We start from the raw sequence: 18109 nt of genomic DNA on the forward strand, positions 1-18109 counted from the left end.
CTAACCCTAATTATAATCACTAAGACTAGACCCAATCCTAATCCAAACCCTAATTATAATGATAACCATAACCCTAACCCTAATTATAATTATAATCCTAACCCTAACCCTAACCCTAATTTTAATTACAACCTTTAACCCTAACCCTAATTATAAGTGTAACCCTAACCCTAATTCTAACCCTAACCCTAACCCTAAACCTACCCCTAATCCTAAGAGTAAATCCTATTCATAATCCTAATCCTAACTCTAAACCCTAACCGTATCCTTAATCTCAAACCCTAACCATAATCCCTACCCTAACCCTAAGCCTAAACCTATCTCTAACCATGATGTCAATAATTACCCTAACCCAAATCTGAACCCTAACCTTAACCTTGATCCTAGCTTGATGTAAACCCTAACCCTAGCCATAATCCTTACTATGACTCTAACCCTAAGCCTAACCATAATCTTAAACCTAACCTTAACGCCAACTATGATGTAAATGATAAACTTAAGAATAACCTTTATCATAATCCTAACCCTAACCCTAATCCTAACTCTAACCTAACTATAATTGTAAACCTTAACCCCTTACAATAATCCTGCCCTAAACTTAACCCTAACCCAAATTGAACTTTTATTCAAATCTATTTCTAACCTTAATCCATCCCAAACCTTAATCCTAATTGAACTTTATTACTAATTTAACCCTAACCTTAATATAATTGAACCATAACCGTAATTATAACCCTCTTTGATGTAAACCCTAAACATATTAATTGTAATCCTGACACTAAACCCTAACCATAAACTTAAGTTCCTTAACACTAAACCTTAACCCTAACCATAATCTTAACTGTAATCATAAACCCTAACCATTATCGTAATCATAATCCTAAACCCTAACCCTAATTATAACCCTAACCATGTTATAATCCTTAACCCTGAACATAATACTAACCCTAACCCTGATCCAAAACATAACTATAAACCAAATCCTAATCCTAATGATACCCCAAGTTCTAATTGTAACCCTAACCCTAACTTTGATGTAAGCCCTAAACATAATTATAATCCTGACACTAAGCCATAAACCTGACCATAAATTTAACCCTAATATTAAACCACATAACCATAACCCTAACCCTAACTATAATCCTAACTGTAATCCTGAACCCTAACATTAACCATAATCCTAAACCAAAACAAAACCCTAATGTTGATGTTAACCCTAACCATGATATAAAACCTAACCATTATCATAACCCTAATGATAAACCCTAACCCTAATCATAAACCTAACCCAAACCATGATGTAAACCTTAACCCTAATGCTAAACATAACCATAATAGTCGCAATTAAATAAAGTTTTATATTAACATTAAATGAAGTTTAATATATCTTAGATTTTAGTATTTCATATGTCTCTACATAATAATATAATAATATTATAATATAATTTATTTAATAAAAAGACACAATATAGTTATATATTTATTTATTCTATGTTTTCCATGTTGCACCGTGCGACTGCCACTAGCATATATACCTTAAATTTTAATTTAATCTATATAAAATACGCCGAGATATATCCTTCTCGAGGCGCCTATTTCAATTTAGGGTATAAAATTGATTGAAAATAGGCGCCTCGAGAAGGATATATCTCGGCATATTTTATATAGATTAAATTAAAATTTAAGGTATATATGCTAGTTTTAGTTATGCTACATATATGTTGTTCTATTCTATTTACTATTTAACTATATACATTTACTTCAAATAATTTTTTTTTCAAAACATGTAGCATTTTCTAAATATAAATCATGTAACCTTGCATCATTTTTTTTTGGTTATGATAAGAGAAATGCTAGATATATGTCGTTCTACTTTTATTTCCTATTTAACAACATACATTTACTTCAAATGAAGAACTTTTTTTATAAATTTATCTAATTGCCTCACCTTAACATATATTGCCTTTAAGTTTAAAATATTTATCTTCTACTATTCAATATTGATTTAAAAGCTAAAAATAATTTCCTTGCAGGCGAGCACAATGTCATGTAATGTACGTGCATGGTATCCAATTGGTTGAAAAAGTACCACTACTGTCTTACACTCAATACCATCCTTTGTGTAGAGGAATTAAGTGTCCGCTACTGGTTGAGAGAAAAAAATGATCAATAGAATTGACAAAAAATGGACCAAAGAATAATTTAAAAAAAATCGATAATTATGCTTTATACTTTAACTTCTTGTATGATTCCAAGGTGAAAATGAACTTAGATGTAAAAAAATATAATCTACAAATTGAGATTATAAATTTATGTGATTGACCAATTTCTCAATACCATGAGCCTCAAGACCTTTACCTTGCTAGATGTATATGGAAGGTCACTATTAGGCCAACTGTGACAATAAATAAACACAACCTATCTGAACTACTCAGTATGAAGTTCATGAGATTTCTTAAGGGACAATCATGAATTAATTTTCACAAAGGAACACTTGAAGAATGGTTGCTTGCTACTTTTAAGTTTAATTATTCAATCAGATTCACAGTGCATCAAGTCATGCCATCATTCAGGTTGTTACATGCTCACTATGGATACCTACATTATATGTTGTGAAGTCCAACATAACAATCAAAGTTTGGGCTCTTCTTCATGATATTGAAAATGAAGAGATATTACCAGTGCATAAAATGGTTAACAAAGTAAATTTGACACAAATTTTGAAAACCTATTTACACATTGTATATATGACTAAATTCAATGATTATAATGATTATAATATAGTATAGATGTTGTTTAACAGTTAATACTACTCTGTGATGATTAGTCAAGTGACTTTTTTTCTATTTTTTAAATATCATTTTGATAAATGATTCCAAATTTTTAATTTACATAATATTTTACAAATGTTGTTATTATACCTCTAAAAAGTATGATATTGTCTTTATCTCATTTTAACTATCTAGTTCAAGTTTAACCAAAATTAAATTAAATACATCATCGATCATTGAATTTAATTGCACTGCATACTTTATCATTGAACATATAAATATTTCATATTTTGAAACTTGATATCTCTCGACATACTTCACTTAGATTTCTAAAAATATAAGTATGCTAATTTTTGTTTAATAAAGACAAATTGCAAGGTAAATTTGAAACAATCGAAATAATCCGAGTCATTTAGTATTGGTACGCAAAAAAAAATGAACTATAAATGAGGTCCACTGAATATGACTTGTAACACGAGAATAAGAATTGTTCTTGTATTATATATCTAAATATAGGTTGACATCACTTTGAAATTTTTTTTTCTTAGATTATCCAATTGTACTTGAATTGGAGTTGTCGTGGAAGTTACAACTCAAATAAAATAAGATAAAGTTTATTTTAAAAAATAAATATTTAAATTTTTCATTTTAGTTATATATAAAGAGAGAAATTAATAAAATGTTTAGTAATTTTATTCCAAATTAAATTAAATTAAATTAAATTAAATAATAATATAAAAAAATAAATTAAATAACTTAAATAAAATAAAATTTATAACTTAGAAAAATTTATTTAAATAATTAAAAGTAAATTAAAAAAATATAAATTAGATTTAATAACTTAAATTAAAATAATCGGGTCTCGGGTCGCCACCATTCTGAGGCTCATGTAAAAGGGTCAGCAAAGGGGTCTGATCTTATAGCATATGTTATAATCCTTGTGAATGTAGAGTGTTGTTTTTAGATATTTGGAATATGATGTTAATATCTTTTTTATAATTAATATAGGGAGCTATCCCCATCAAAGATAGTACTTGCTTTTAAAAAAAAAACTTAAATTAAAATAAATCAAATAACTTAAATTAAATAACTTAAGTGCAATCACTAGATTTTCATTAACAATCACTCTCGATTTTCATAATAGACTTTGAAGACATGCATTTTCAATGGCCTCATAGCAACTGATTTTTTAAAATTTCTTTCATGCATAATAAATTAAAGTGTAGTATTGTTAGTTTAATATTTAGTTTTATTTGAATATGGATTCAATATGTAATGCATGGTTGTACTTAGTCCAGACAACTTGTAGTTATAATAAGACTTCTCAAATTAAATATTTTAATTTTAATTTTAGTAATATTTATTTTTAAATTAAATTAAATTAAATGACTTAAATGAAAATATATTAAATAACTTAAATTAAATAATATATTATTAGAATTATATAGTTTCTTTCATGCATAATAAATTGCATGTGTAACTACAAGTCAGTTTAATATTTATTTTTATTCAACTATAGATCCATTATGTTTGGAATCAATTTCATATAAAATAATATGAAATCCTTACTTTTTAATTTTAATCTAAAATATGAAATATTTTATAAAAAAAAAGATTGCATGTTTTACTTTTCAAAAAAGTATAAGTATATATATGTTTACAAAGGAAAAGTAAATGTTCACTTCAAAATTCAAATGTTTAATGCAACCATTGCAATGTATTTACGACTTTATTGTTTAGTAGTTTACTAAGTATGTCATTTTTTGTAATTTTCATTTGTAATTCTAAGATTCTTATACTTATTTACGATACATATTTTTATAACTAAATTTTCAAGTACTGTATGTATTTGTGCTCCCAAAACTTGGGCCCTCGGTCCTCTGTTAGGTAACTCTATAAAACTATGCATTTTTTAAAAAAAAAATTGGGGTTGATCAGATCAAAGGAAAAACCAAAATGTTAGTTTGACATGGCATGCCCTAACCACCAAGTGTCATTTAATCACAATTACTTGTGTGTTATCAATATTTTCTTCTTATGTGGTTAGTATAACATAAGTTGTGACACTCCTTGTAAGATCCCCACTCTAATCTGACCCAAAATTTTCATATTTGATTGCTTGACATTTTGTCAAACACTTGGCATGAAGAGTGTTTAAGTTCTCATTTATGAGTGTATGAATATTTTCTGATGTTTGTTTAAAAGTTCCTCAATGCCAATATGTAAACAAATGCACAAAATGATAAACAAGTGACTGCATAAGCACAAATCAAGTATACCACACCCAAATTTGCCTTCAATTGATATAAACTAGGTCTGATTACAACTTATAACAGGTCTGATATGAAAGTTTCAGGTTGTGACAACAGTTACAAACTTAATTAAAATTAAAGATATGGATTCACAAACCATGCACACATACCCAAAATGATTCCTCTTCGTTGTAGATGATGTCGAGCCTTATTTGGAGATAGTATGAGCTTCCAAATTGAGGTAGACAAGTTTGATATCAGATTGATATGAATTTTCCAAGTCCGATCCGAGTTCTGGGTCAACATCAAATGACTGCAACAGCTCTGATTTGCAATTTCCAACCATTTGGGTAAATTCCACTAACAAGTAAGGCCTCTCCTTGGGTCTGATCTGAAATATTAGACTTATTTTTCTCTGATCTAAGGTCTGATTTGGCTCCAAACCATACCGTCCAGTTGAAGGAGTTGATGCAAATGACTCAGGGATGGTATGACAAGTTTAGTGTGCTGATAGCGATGGATATATGTGCTTAAGACAACCCCGATCCACACTTTGATCATTAAATTTGCCCTTCAAGATGACTGATCCATTGATTTCCATTCAATGATGAATTCTAAAATGAATTCACCCTCCAAGAATTGTTGGGTTTTCGTCTAACCTTCACTTTCCAAGGGAGTTTTCGTTCCCAATGTTTGATCTCTGTTGCAATTCCCGCTCCAGAGGCATGATTTGCAATTTGTTGTTGAAAGAAATGAATCATGAATGAGCAAATGGCTACCTTCATCACTTTTAATATCTTCTGCCTTCCTTCAAAAGTTCGAACCCTTTTTAGGGTTTCTTATTAGCACTTTAACAATTTATAATGTTTTATTTCATTAATATTCCCTATATATGAAGTTTGATCGAATTGAGGGTATTATCCTCATGACATAAAATAACACTTTTTAAGTTATAACTTATAACTCCTAGGGAAACATGGCCAAGGGGTACTTTATTGTATTTTATTATAAAGTATAAAGTCATTAAAATAATTCACTTTATTATTATTTATTTAGATCCAACTTAGAAAATATTAAATGTTTCTCAAATAATTCATAAAATGCTCATCGGGTCTCAGAACTGAAATCTGACTGAAGATACCTGATCGAGGATGTTACCCCAATGTTGTAGGCAAACTGTCAATGATCCCCTAAAAATTTGGAATCCCCCTAGAAAATAGGAAATTGTCTCCAAACATCTAGGAATGCTCAAAAGTGATCTTGCTTTGCTTCGTGTCCCTTCGGGTGGTCAACTAGTCAACTAGTAGTCCTCCCTAAAAACTAGGACCCCTCTCAAAAATTTAAGAGATGGTCTCAAATGATCCAGAATGTTTCCCAGGCACCTTGAGACCAACTCTCAATCATTCCCTAAAAAATAGTGATCCCTCCTAAAAACTAAGAATTGTTGTCTAAATGTTTGAATCAACTCACAAAGCCCCCCTACAAGGCTCCATGACTCCTGAATGGATTCCCTCTTCACTCCACTGGCCTACGGAACCAGATGATAGGCCAATCCCTACTTAACTGCCTATCACCTAGGAAGGGGACATTACACTTTTTATGCCACCAAATATAGACAACAATGATCAATAAGCTAGATCTAAACTACAACTCAATGATATCTTGATGGCACCTATTTGGTGGCAACTTATACACTATATCCTAAAATAGGTATGAAAACCAATAGACCAATTGATGTACTTCATTATATCTTGCTAGCTTCTCTATATTTACTACTTACCATACAATGCAAACCCTATATGGAATTGCAATGAATAATGAAACATATCACACCGTTAACAATTTGTTTACCCTTTTGTGCATTGGGTTCCACTTATTTCTACCAAGTTCTTGTCATATAATCAACTGTTGTGCTTTCCCATGATTTAAGAAGAGCTCATTAAGACTAATCCACCCATTGCCTTGCAACCATTACACCCCTGAAACAACATCAACCCCTCCTAGGAGTACAACATCATTATCAGTCCTCCATTGCTATTACACCAACCCCCATCGACTAGGCAATATGTCTAATTGAAAATTATTAAATTGATAAAATCTCTTCTTTAGTTTTATTAAAAATAGTGAAGTGGAGACAAACACCCATATAAGAAATACTCTAAACAATCTATTCAAGTAATTTACTTCAAACTCATTACTAACAAACTCTCTAATATTATTTATGAATATTAAATATTTTCATAATTTGATATCTCCCAACATATCTTTACTTAGATTTTTTAAAATATAGACATGCTAGTTATATTTTTCATATATACACACATTCGCACACACACTCATTATCTAGGTGCCTACAACATGAACTTTGTCATTTAGCCATATGTACGCTAGGGTTAAGTTGTGCCTTAAATTGAGTAGAGAGAACTCACCATCGACCTATAAAAATGGTAACGCTTCGGCAGATATTTATCGAGGAGGAGAGATTGCTCTGCACATAGGGAATGTTTTTGCCTGATCTATGCGCGTCAGGTAGGTTGTTAATCCATGACTGCGTCATTCCTCTTTTCTTCTGAAATCGTAAAGCTATTATATTTCATCATTGTTTCTCAATCATAGCTAATGCTGTTGTGTATGAAAGTGATTTTTCCTGGCATTTACTGTCATCTGATGATAGAATATGTAGGGGAAAGTCTCTCGGTTTGTCTGTTGGCTTGTTTATGCAGATTTATTTGCTTTTTATTTTTTATTTTCTTCTTTTGTTGCTACAATAGAAGGTTTATTTGAATTTTTCTTAATCAAAAAATTGTTATTTTATTTTATTTTTCTGTTCTGGTTAGTTGCTAAAATGGGCAATATCTCGTGTTACTCCCATGCCGCATTGTGCAACAAGACTGTTGATTTAGTGATTAGCTATGGCTTACTTCTGGGCTTCCTACGTTGGAAGTGCCTTCTTCCTTAGTTGAGGACTTAAATGCTGAGGACTTAAATGCCTTAAATAATAGCTTCAAGGGCTAATACCTCATTCTACTTGACCCACAGATAGATCGCCTAAAGATCTCGACTCCCTCATGGCCCTTAGAGTGCCGAAAGACCCTCTTCTCAGTTAAGAATGTTGCGGATCCATGTATGGAGCGTCTAGAGGTCGGCTAAGCTCTCATTCCACTTGATCTACAGATAGATTGCCTAAAGGATCTTGACTCCCTCATGGTCCTTAGAGTGCCGAAAGGCCCTCTTCTCAGTTAAGAATGTTGCGAATCTATGTATGGAGCGTCTAGAGGTCGGCCAAGCCCTCATTCTTCTTGATCCACAGATAGATTGCCTAAAGGATCTCGACTCCCTAATGATCGAGTGTCGAAAGGCCCTCTTCTCGGTTAAGAATTATGCGGATCTATGCATGTAGTGTCTAAAGGTCTTCCACGGAGTGCACGATAACCCTTTGTCACATTGGTTGGAAAGCTAGGTTTGGCACAATATATATATACTCCAATATGTTATGATCGATGAAAATGCTTCCCCAAAAGAATTGCCCCTTCAACAACGTAATGGCCCTATGTAACACTAATTGTATTTTAACACAGAATTTACCTTAGTTTCAACACTATAGTATTTTACTAGCACTCTATCATATCTCTGATATTTAATTTTTAGGTTATACAGCGTAAATGTACTATTTAAGCTTTATATTTGGCAATTTTAAAATAATACTGTGCCTGACTGAATATAACAAGGCCCTGTTATAATATGCTTCTCAATTTGTGACTGATTAGTTTAATTCTGTAGTTTTTGGTTGCTGAACGTCCATGATGTCTGACAATTTTGAACAGATCATCGTTACAGATACTTGGTATCTATAATATGCGCATGCTTTGGAACCACAGATGGCCATGTTAACTCCAGACCCTAAAAATATTAAACTCTCTACTGGATTGGATTTTAGCATGTCTTTCGAAATATGTTTTGCAAACAAGCCTCATGCTTATATTATGCTTCTCTGTAGCCCAAGCATAGTCAGGTGCACCACTTCTGATAGAATGGTTTGGTGTCGTGTTGGAACATAAGCACGTATTTTTTTAATTTGTTTGGACTCATCTGCTTAAGTGCAATTTCTTTTTTTTCTGAAAAGCTTCATGAGATGTTTATTTTGTGTTTTAATGACTGGACTGGGGGTGCTTTCCAATTTTTTTTCCTGTTGTCCCACTGTGGGCTGCCATGCTATTCATTAAAGTCTTGAAATAGTTCGCTGCAAGTTGTCCACTATGCAACTTGAGTTGTCCTTGATGGACTTGATTTTGTTTGTATTTCTTCTTAGCTTTGAGAAATGTGAAAATTTGGTGCTTTTGTCCCCCTATTTTTAATCAACACTCCCTATATTTTTATTTCTAGCCTTTGTAAGGTCTTGAATTTGGGATGAGTCTTAATTTAGTCAGGAAATGGTCAGAGACTCAGAACCATCGGTAGGAATGATGTTGCACTCAAATTAGTGGGATCACCAATCAGTTGTCATGGACGAAGAGCCTATCTAATCTGTGTGATATTTGTGAACCCTTTCCTTCTGTTGGTCCATGCATCACCAAATGGTTGTGGTTAACAAGGATTTGGAAATCCAATTGAGATTGGATGACCTTTCTTAGCTCCCCATACCTTTTAGATGCACCCAATGTCCTATTAACATAACCCCCTCGAATAAGCATATCTTTGTTTATCCTTGCAAAAAAAATGCAATTTGGTACAATACTCTTTTGTGCATTTCCTTTGTGGATTCATTCCATGCTCATTGTGATGGGGTTTCCCATTTTTGCTAGTCCCCCCATATGAACCCATAGCCTCCCTGAAATGTCCTCCCCATTGGCTCCTCTTATACTTTTAAGTCCATTTGAAGCTTCTTTTATCAATTTTGTGTCTTGAATAAGAATTAAATCTGCTTTGGTAGTCTTTATTTGATGCTTGAGTAGGTGTATCTTGTTAGGGGCATTTAATACCTTGACATTCCATGCAAAGATTCTCATGGCATAGTGCGAAGGGTGATTCCCTCCTTTGATCTCAGTTTCTTTTGACTCTTTACCATTGTAGCCATTTCTAGTCCTTTTTTATATTTCCTCTCCCTTTGCTTTTTGTCCTGACATTTGGCTTTTTTAATTTTTGGTGCAATTTGATTCATCATCCTTACTTTCAATATATTCAATTCATGCTTAATGAATTCCTTTTCTGATTCATCTTTTGAATTGTGGCTTTAGCCCAAGTAATCTTTTACTCCCAAGATATTCGTAATTCCCCCAGCCTCCTTTGTTATTCCAAACAGTTCCATTGCCATAGTGAAATTTGTTTTTCCTCCTTTTGTATATTTGTTTATTGCTACCACCTCCTGATTTCCCAGCGTGGAGGCTATCTTTGATTAGCATTCTTGCATTTCCTTTGAATTGTAGGGTAAGTTTCTTTGCAATTCTTTGGTCTAACTGTCCTTTACCTACTTTACCACCCATCCTGGGTCTGTCCTTTCCCCTGGTTAATTTTCAATTCTTTTCTACAGTTTTCCATGATGTGCCCTAGCCTCGTAGATTTCATTGGAACTCTTTCCACCTCAATTTTGGGTGTTTGCTTCCCAATCTATCATATAAAGCCCTACCATTTTTAATAACTTCCATTAAGGACATGTTCTGTTTTGTTTGACAAATTATACTCAAATCTGAAAAAATCCTCTTGGCATTGATTTAATTTGGGTTCTTTGCCTCACTGTTTCATAAATCATTTCTGCACGTTCGCCCTTGTTGGCCAGAAGCAGGACAAGCAGGACCATTTGATGAAGAAGCATTTCTCTCTTAATCTCTGCACCAACCCATCAAGGACTGAAACATCCAGTTCAATGATTTTTTATCTTCTTGTGAGTTCTTGGAATGATGAGATTTTGTTCATGAGTGGGGCTGGATTCAAGCCCTTGGGGACCTAATCTTTTGGGTTTTCTTCTCTGCTTTTGTTCTGTACTCGGGCAATATTCTTTTCTCCCTTGAAATTGTCCTTTCCACATTATTGCATCTAGTTTCTCTCCTATAGCAAGGCTCTATGTTTGTCCATGGCTTCTCCTTACTCCTTTCAGTTGCCCTCCATCTTGCAATATGTTCTACTCTCCTCTTATCTGCTGCTCCTAACTTTTTATACCCATGTATTCTATAAACAGATATTTGGTTGAGAGCTTTTGGCCCATTATATGCATTATTGTTATAATTAATTTATTTAATATAATAATCACATAATTTTATTGTATGTTGTACATCTTTAATGTAAGGTTATCTGAACTCTAATTCTGTTTTTAGATTAAATATGTACTACAATTGTCATAACTGCTTTATTTTATTCTATGTAGTAAATTAATTATGTGCGTTATGTGCTTATGTGAGTTCTATTTATGTTTTTAAGTTAAATCATGCATGCATTTATGATTTTGTATGTATTTTTGTATGGAACAAATTAAAGAGTAGCCAATTTCAAATTTTTAAAGCTGTATTGGAACCTGGACAGACAACCAACGAAAAAACTAAATAATTTACATACTTGTGAACCTTTCAATGAAGTGTAACAATTTGCTCATTTTTATTGTTTTACAGGGGAATTTTTTTACTTCTTGGCTTGGTGGAACAAGAGAAGTTGTAATAAATATAATGTAAAAAGTAGGGAACATCATTGGGTAGAAGGAGGTATTGAACATGGTGTATTTTTTTAATTACTTAGTTGTGACTAATCACTTCTGCTACCCAATCGATCTTCCCAACTTCTTACATCATGTTAAATCAAGAGATGCAATCAGAAGAAAGGAGTTTATTGATGTGAATTCTTTGGTTGTGAAGGATCTTCATACAGGCTTTTCAATTAAAATCTGAAAAAAAATTCAGGTTAGTACAAGGACTGTAGTAGCTTTTTATTTTATAAGGCTTTAGTTGATTGTAGTCCCTTGCTGTTTATAAAGATTTAGGTGATTGTTGTTCGCTATGCTTATTTGCTGCATATTGGTTATGAATTTTATATCATGGTTGGAAAGTGAATTAAATTTGGTATGTTAACTAGGTTTCTTTATCAAACGTTTCTTACTCAGGTGGAGCTTTATGGTGCCTTTGATATCATATTCTATAACTTCTGTTGGCTTTCTTTTATTCCAGTCCTTGAGTTTAAGGAAAAGTAGCATTTTAACATGGCATTTTAAATTTTATATTGATGAATTCTGGCAAAGCAAGATGTAAGGTGGAAGCTATTTTTATTCAACCCCCAACGGTGTAAACGATAAGGACCTTTATTTTTTGTAATGATGGAATTTTTAGTGCTTTCAGTTATTTTGAAGGAAGATATAAATAAGTTGGATTTGGAATCATATGTTTATCTGATAGTTATGTCTTTACATATGCAGACTGTAATCATTTATCGTAAGTTATGTGTTTTGTCCTCAGAGAACAATAATGACTAAAAAAAGGGAAAAAGCTGTTGTCTTCAGTGGGCTTTGGAATTTTATGTTTTTGAGTAGTCTTTACATATGAAGACTGTAATTTTTTAATTGTAAGTTATGTGTTTTGTCCTCAAATGATATGCTTCTTACAAATGGATAAAATACACCATGTATCCTGTTCTCTCCTGAAAGGAAATCCTATTTGATGACTCAAATATTATCACCCCAAGGTTTTGGTAGTACTGTGCTTTGGATAACTTAGTGAATGCATTTGATTTTGCTGGTATTGCTGGTATTTCAAGGGGGACTTACACCTGAAAAGTTGGAATTCTGTTCGTGGAAGATTTCTTAGAAAATCCTAAAATCTAAAACCCCAATATCATCAGATTTAGCATTAAGAATGGATGCTTTTCAACTTACCTAAATTCATTCCAAATAAATTTTAAAAGAACAGGGTTTAGAAAGCTAAACTAAAATCCTAAATGAAAACTTGTTGAGATTAATAGATGAGTCCCAAAATGTTAATCAGATTTTGTTTCACCCTACAACAAAATTAATGCAAGGTATATTTCAGATTTTCAGACCACGGGTTATTCACTAAAACTGTCGAATGATGCAAATTAGCAAGTAACTAGTGATTGAACTTACTGCATACATAAAGGGTTCAGACTAATCATATTCTGAAACTTACTATTAACAAGCACCAAATGGTATGAACCTAGAACTTCAGCAAATATTAACCTCAACAAATCTTGATACTAAACTTAAAATGGTTTTGAGAAGGAAGAAACCATGCTAACATTCAAACTTAAACACAAGTATTCACCAACAACAATGAATTTCTGTATTAATTCTGGCAACAATTTCCACTTCTTGCATACAATGAGAGGCCAAGGCATTTTATAGATTTCACTTTTCAAATGGAGGTCCCAAAGTTAATCCTATCACGGGGCAAGATTCATGACAAACTCTAGGGCGGTTAGGACTTATTAAAATGTAGTTTTGTTACAACAACCAGAAAACACGGAGATGGTGTGGATCCCATGAGGAAAAAGACAAAATATGAAGGAGGTGCTGTAAAAATCACTTCAAGCACCACATGCCCAACATTCTTCTCTTTTTTAGTATATCCCAGGAATCTGGAGATAGCGTTTTTGAAATCCTCCTTTTGTAACTCTTTTTATTTATTTATTTTTTGTGCTCCATGAGTTTTTACAAGTTTAACTCATGAGTGAGAGAAACTTGTGTAAAGTGCCTATGCAGTTAAAATTTTGGTTAAAACACATTTTCTTTTGGTTATTTAGCTATGCAATTTCTCTTTGGCAATTTTAATTTTTAATTTAATACATTTTGTAATTGAATTTTGCAAAAGAAATATGTATTTTTAAAGAAATCTTAATTTTTAGTACTTTCTAAGTTGTCAAAGAGTTTTTTTGCCTTTGTGAGTTGAGAATTCTGAGCTTGTTAAGTACCTCTTCATAGGTTGAATTCTTTGAAAGCATGCATTATTATCAAATGTTCTTGAAATCTTTCATGTCTATGGCCCTAGATTCGTGTCCTCAACCTTCCTCTAGGGTGATAAAATTGATGTTGTCCCTTAAAATTGTACTTCCATCTTTTATAATCCTTAAGGTCGAGTTTTGACAAAATGCATTTGATCCGAAAAAAGATGAATTAATTAATTCCAAAATTCTCCCTTTGGACTAATTAAATCTCAAGTCCTTCTTATGCACTTTTGGAAGTTTGATCTATCTAGGAAATTTTGGAACTTTTTGACACCTTAAATTCTAATAACCGACTCAACATTTTGCAAGGATTTTTCAAAAAAATTGCAAAGATTTTTCACATATTTAAATCTCGTCTAAAGTTTTGATCAAGGTTTCATTTTTGGGAATTTGATGAGCTCGTGGAAAATATGCTGGTATCACAAAGGGCAAAGGGACTGGACTTATGCGTTGTTGGAATTGGAATACTAACTTAACTTCTCAAACAAAGAAAGATCAAAAGGGATAAAGGGATAGGAAATCTAATCCATGGACAATGATGATAATGGATAATGCTTTAGTTAGACAAATTCCTCATGGAACTACTTTCTACTTAACCAGAGATAGCTCGCAATGCCATGTGGTCATGTCCCTTCTCTAGAGTGGTGGGGTCCGGTTCACTTAAGTGGCTTCTTGATTTTCAGTCTTGGCTTGGGGCCAACATGAATTAGATTTTTTGTGACTTCTTCCTACCTTGTGGATCAGTGCTGAGGGTTATTCTTTTCCCTAATATTATCGCCAAGTTTATGGTTGAAGGTGGAGCACATATTTTAGGGTTAAGGTTATATTGCTACGATGGAAGAAAAGGAGTTTCTGCAATCATTATGATTTTATATTATTTTTGGTCTGCTGCGAGAACTCCATGCTAAGGATGCAACCCTTGAGCATCAAGCCTTGGACGCCACCCCAAGCAAACAGTCCCAATCGCTGTATGCATGCTATAGCAGTGTAGGTGCGGCTACAGTAGCAGATTTCAGTTTCAGAATTACAGTTTGCCATTGCTGAGGGTTTCAGAGGTATTTGTGAGGGGTTTCAAAGGTATTCACTCAGGCAACACATTGATGATGGACAATGAAGGGTTTGAGACTGCTGTGGGCCCTCCCCTAGATTATTCTATCAGCTCTTGGTATTCCTCAATCGGCCATTAAGAAATAAATAATATTGTTTTCAATACCTTACAGAACCTTACTTCTGTTTTAGACAGTTTAGGCATATTTGGTTTATATCCAATAAGAAATCTGTTTCAGAACTGTTTGATCTATCTTGAATGGAATGCTTCAATTTGATAGTATTTTCAACCCAATACCCTAGCTGGGTTATTTCACATATAAAGAGTGCAATCTTTTAAGGTAGTGAAAAATTTTAATATTGCAAACATTCATTGAAATACCTTGTCGACGCAATCCAAATGAAACATTTACAATCAAAATATTACCAATTATGTGGTATGAAACTAGGAATTCTTTAAATATCTTCACATATCACCATCATGACCAATGAACTAAAGCTTAATTTGAGAAGTAGAAAGAAACCATGCAAAATGTAGAAACGAGACACAAAGATCCACCATATTTTCAACATAGTGTTGGCAACAATTTCTTCTCCTTCGCTAGTCTACTCTGTTCTCTACTTCTTAATTATGAACTCCTAATCCCTTACAAACGAGAAGAGCAAGCCTTTATAGACTTTGAATTACTTGTAAAGGGCCCAGATTGATTTGAAATCAATGGCCAAGATTTGAACAACAAAACTTTAATGTGGGGTAGTTACCACTTCCACCATTTACATCTAATTTTTGATCGATGATATGATTGCTTAACTTTGGACACATGTCCCTTTTTTTAGAACAGATCGATGAGAGATGAGGTAAGGTATATTTAATGTGGGGTAGTTACCACTTCCACCACTTACTTTTAATTGTTGACGGATGATATGATTGGAACTTTTAATTGTTGACGGATGATATGATTGCTTAACTTTGGACACGTCCCTTTTTAGAACAGATCAATGAGAGATGAGGTAAGGTATATTAAATAATATTTAAATGTGACTCCAAATGCCACTTGCTCCTCTTGGAATGAGCTGGTTTTATGCACTTGGACATGTTGACATGGCATCACTTGATTGGTTGAAGTGATTAGGTGCCACATCAGCGTAGATATCTCATGATACTCAACATGATACTCTTTTCCTATGATTGATTGTGATAACCCATATTCCCTAATTGCATCATCTTGATCATGTTTATAATTTTGATTGACTTTTTTGAAACTATCCACTTTACTTGATCATCCTTGTGCATTTTATCTTCATGTTTTGGAATCTTTCTTGTGATGCCTTTATTCCGCATTGTTGTCGCTCATCTTTGAAATCTTGAAATTTTCTTCCTTGGATATTCTTGATCTTGAAATCCTTGATGTCCTCTTGAAATATGGAACATGTCCTTGATTCTCCTTATTGTTGTAGTGTCTTTCCTTTGGAAATCCAAAGTCATTGTAGAATCCTTCCTTTTGATATCTTGGATGTCTTGATGTTGTCTTCTTGAATGTTGACTTCATATCATCTTGCCTTCTATCATAACTTGATCTCCTTTTCAAGTGGCGAAGTCTTTCTCCTTCGTCATGTTGTTGAGGTATCTCTTATTACACCAAAGGTGTTCCTTACTTCTATCATAACTTGATCTCCTTTTCAAGTGGCGAAGTCTTTCTCCTTCTTCATGTTGTTGAGGTATCTCTTATTACACCGAAGGTGTTCCTTATATGAGATGAGCAACCTATATTTTGAAATCCATGCTTCCAATCTGAAGAAAAATGTGCAAGATGATTGAATGCATCATAATCGTCTGCTTGCAACTAATAACGTTCTCAGTGCATGTACATTTTCTGTCGTTCTTCGTTCAAGAATAAACCAATGGATCATATTCAAAAGCGGGCCATGGAAGGTATGTTCGTGGTTGTCAAACTGGTGGGATCAGCGCATTCGATTCCTTGCTGACAACACATCGTATAAATACACATAATTCGAAAAGAAAGTGTATTGTCCTTTTCAAAATGCCTTTCTGACTTGATATGGCACCCTTCCTTTGTCCTGCTACCCTCTTATGGCTTAACCGTTTGCCCTCCACCATACCATGTGAATGCAAAATCTCTCTTAAACGAGCCCTCTCTCGTATGTTCTTACATGTATTTTGACCTTTTGTGCTACTACCAAATAATGTACAAATCAAAGTGTTTAAATCTTAAAAGTCTTGAAAGGAGAGGATGGGTACCCACAGGTTTTTGGCACTTAGTGGAGCTTGGAAGTTATTACTTTTTAAATATCACACTTGACCTCCTTTGTCTTTATGTGACATGATTTGGGGTATTTTTTATGAGATAAGATAAATGAAATTAAAAATATATATTTTTTTACATGTTAATCTATGTATCTAATCTTTATATGGTGTTTATGTATGTATATGATAATGAAACAAGTGGTCCTTTCTTAATGTTTCATCTATATTTTTTCACATTCACATCATTAATGTGAGGAAATCATGGGAAGATTAATGTATTCATCTAGATTGTAAAGTAATGGAAACATATATTATGATTGTACCATATCTTGATCATTAATAGTATAAAGGTATGTCTTACTTTTTAGTTGTAATGTCCCTTCCCGTCTTTACACAAAAATAACAGTCCCATCTAAGTATAAGGAAGAGATTAATTTTAACATTCCCAAAATTATGTAAAGCAACAACACTAGTTATCATCTAGAAAGTAGGCTAGTATAATAACACCTATATTTATGGGAAGTAATGTTAGATAACCACTGTCATAATACCATATAAATGAATCCCTGTCTTATGCCTTAGGAAGAAGGGTGGAAAAAGTTTTAGGAATACCTGGAGTTTCAGAGTGGAGCCTTAGGAAGGGTGGAAAAAGTTTTAGTAATACCTGGAGTTTCAGAGTGGAGCCCTGCAAACAAGTTAGAAGAGATGAAATATATATATATATATATATATATATATTTGTATATAAGATTATAACAGATTCTGACATAAGTTTGCTCCAAAGACTTAAACATGAACGTAGGCTAGGATGAGCAAGTGCGGTGCCCAAGAGACTCACC

At 33.0% G+C, this 18109-nt stretch overlaps 1 long non-coding RNA gene across 1 annotated transcript; it reads left to right on the forward strand.

Moving 5' to 3' along the window:
- The first annotated feature begins 7377 nt into the window (after positions 1–7377).
- LOC131072940 (uncharacterized) lies at positions 7378–12499 on the forward strand. Its single transcript, XR_009112799.2, has 3 exons — positions 7378–7552; positions 11623–11907; positions 12108–12499. It is a non-coding gene; the product is annotated as an uncharacterized LOC131072940 (long non-coding RNA).
- The last annotated feature ends 5610 nt before the right edge of the window (positions 12500–18109 follow it).

Source organism: Cryptomeria japonica, chromosome 3 (assembly GCF_030272615.1).
Source record: "Cryptomeria japonica chromosome 3, Sugi_1.0, whole genome shotgun sequence".
Lineage (NCBI taxonomy): Eukaryota > Viridiplantae > Streptophyta > Pinopsida > Cupressales > Cupressaceae > Cryptomeria > Cryptomeria japonica.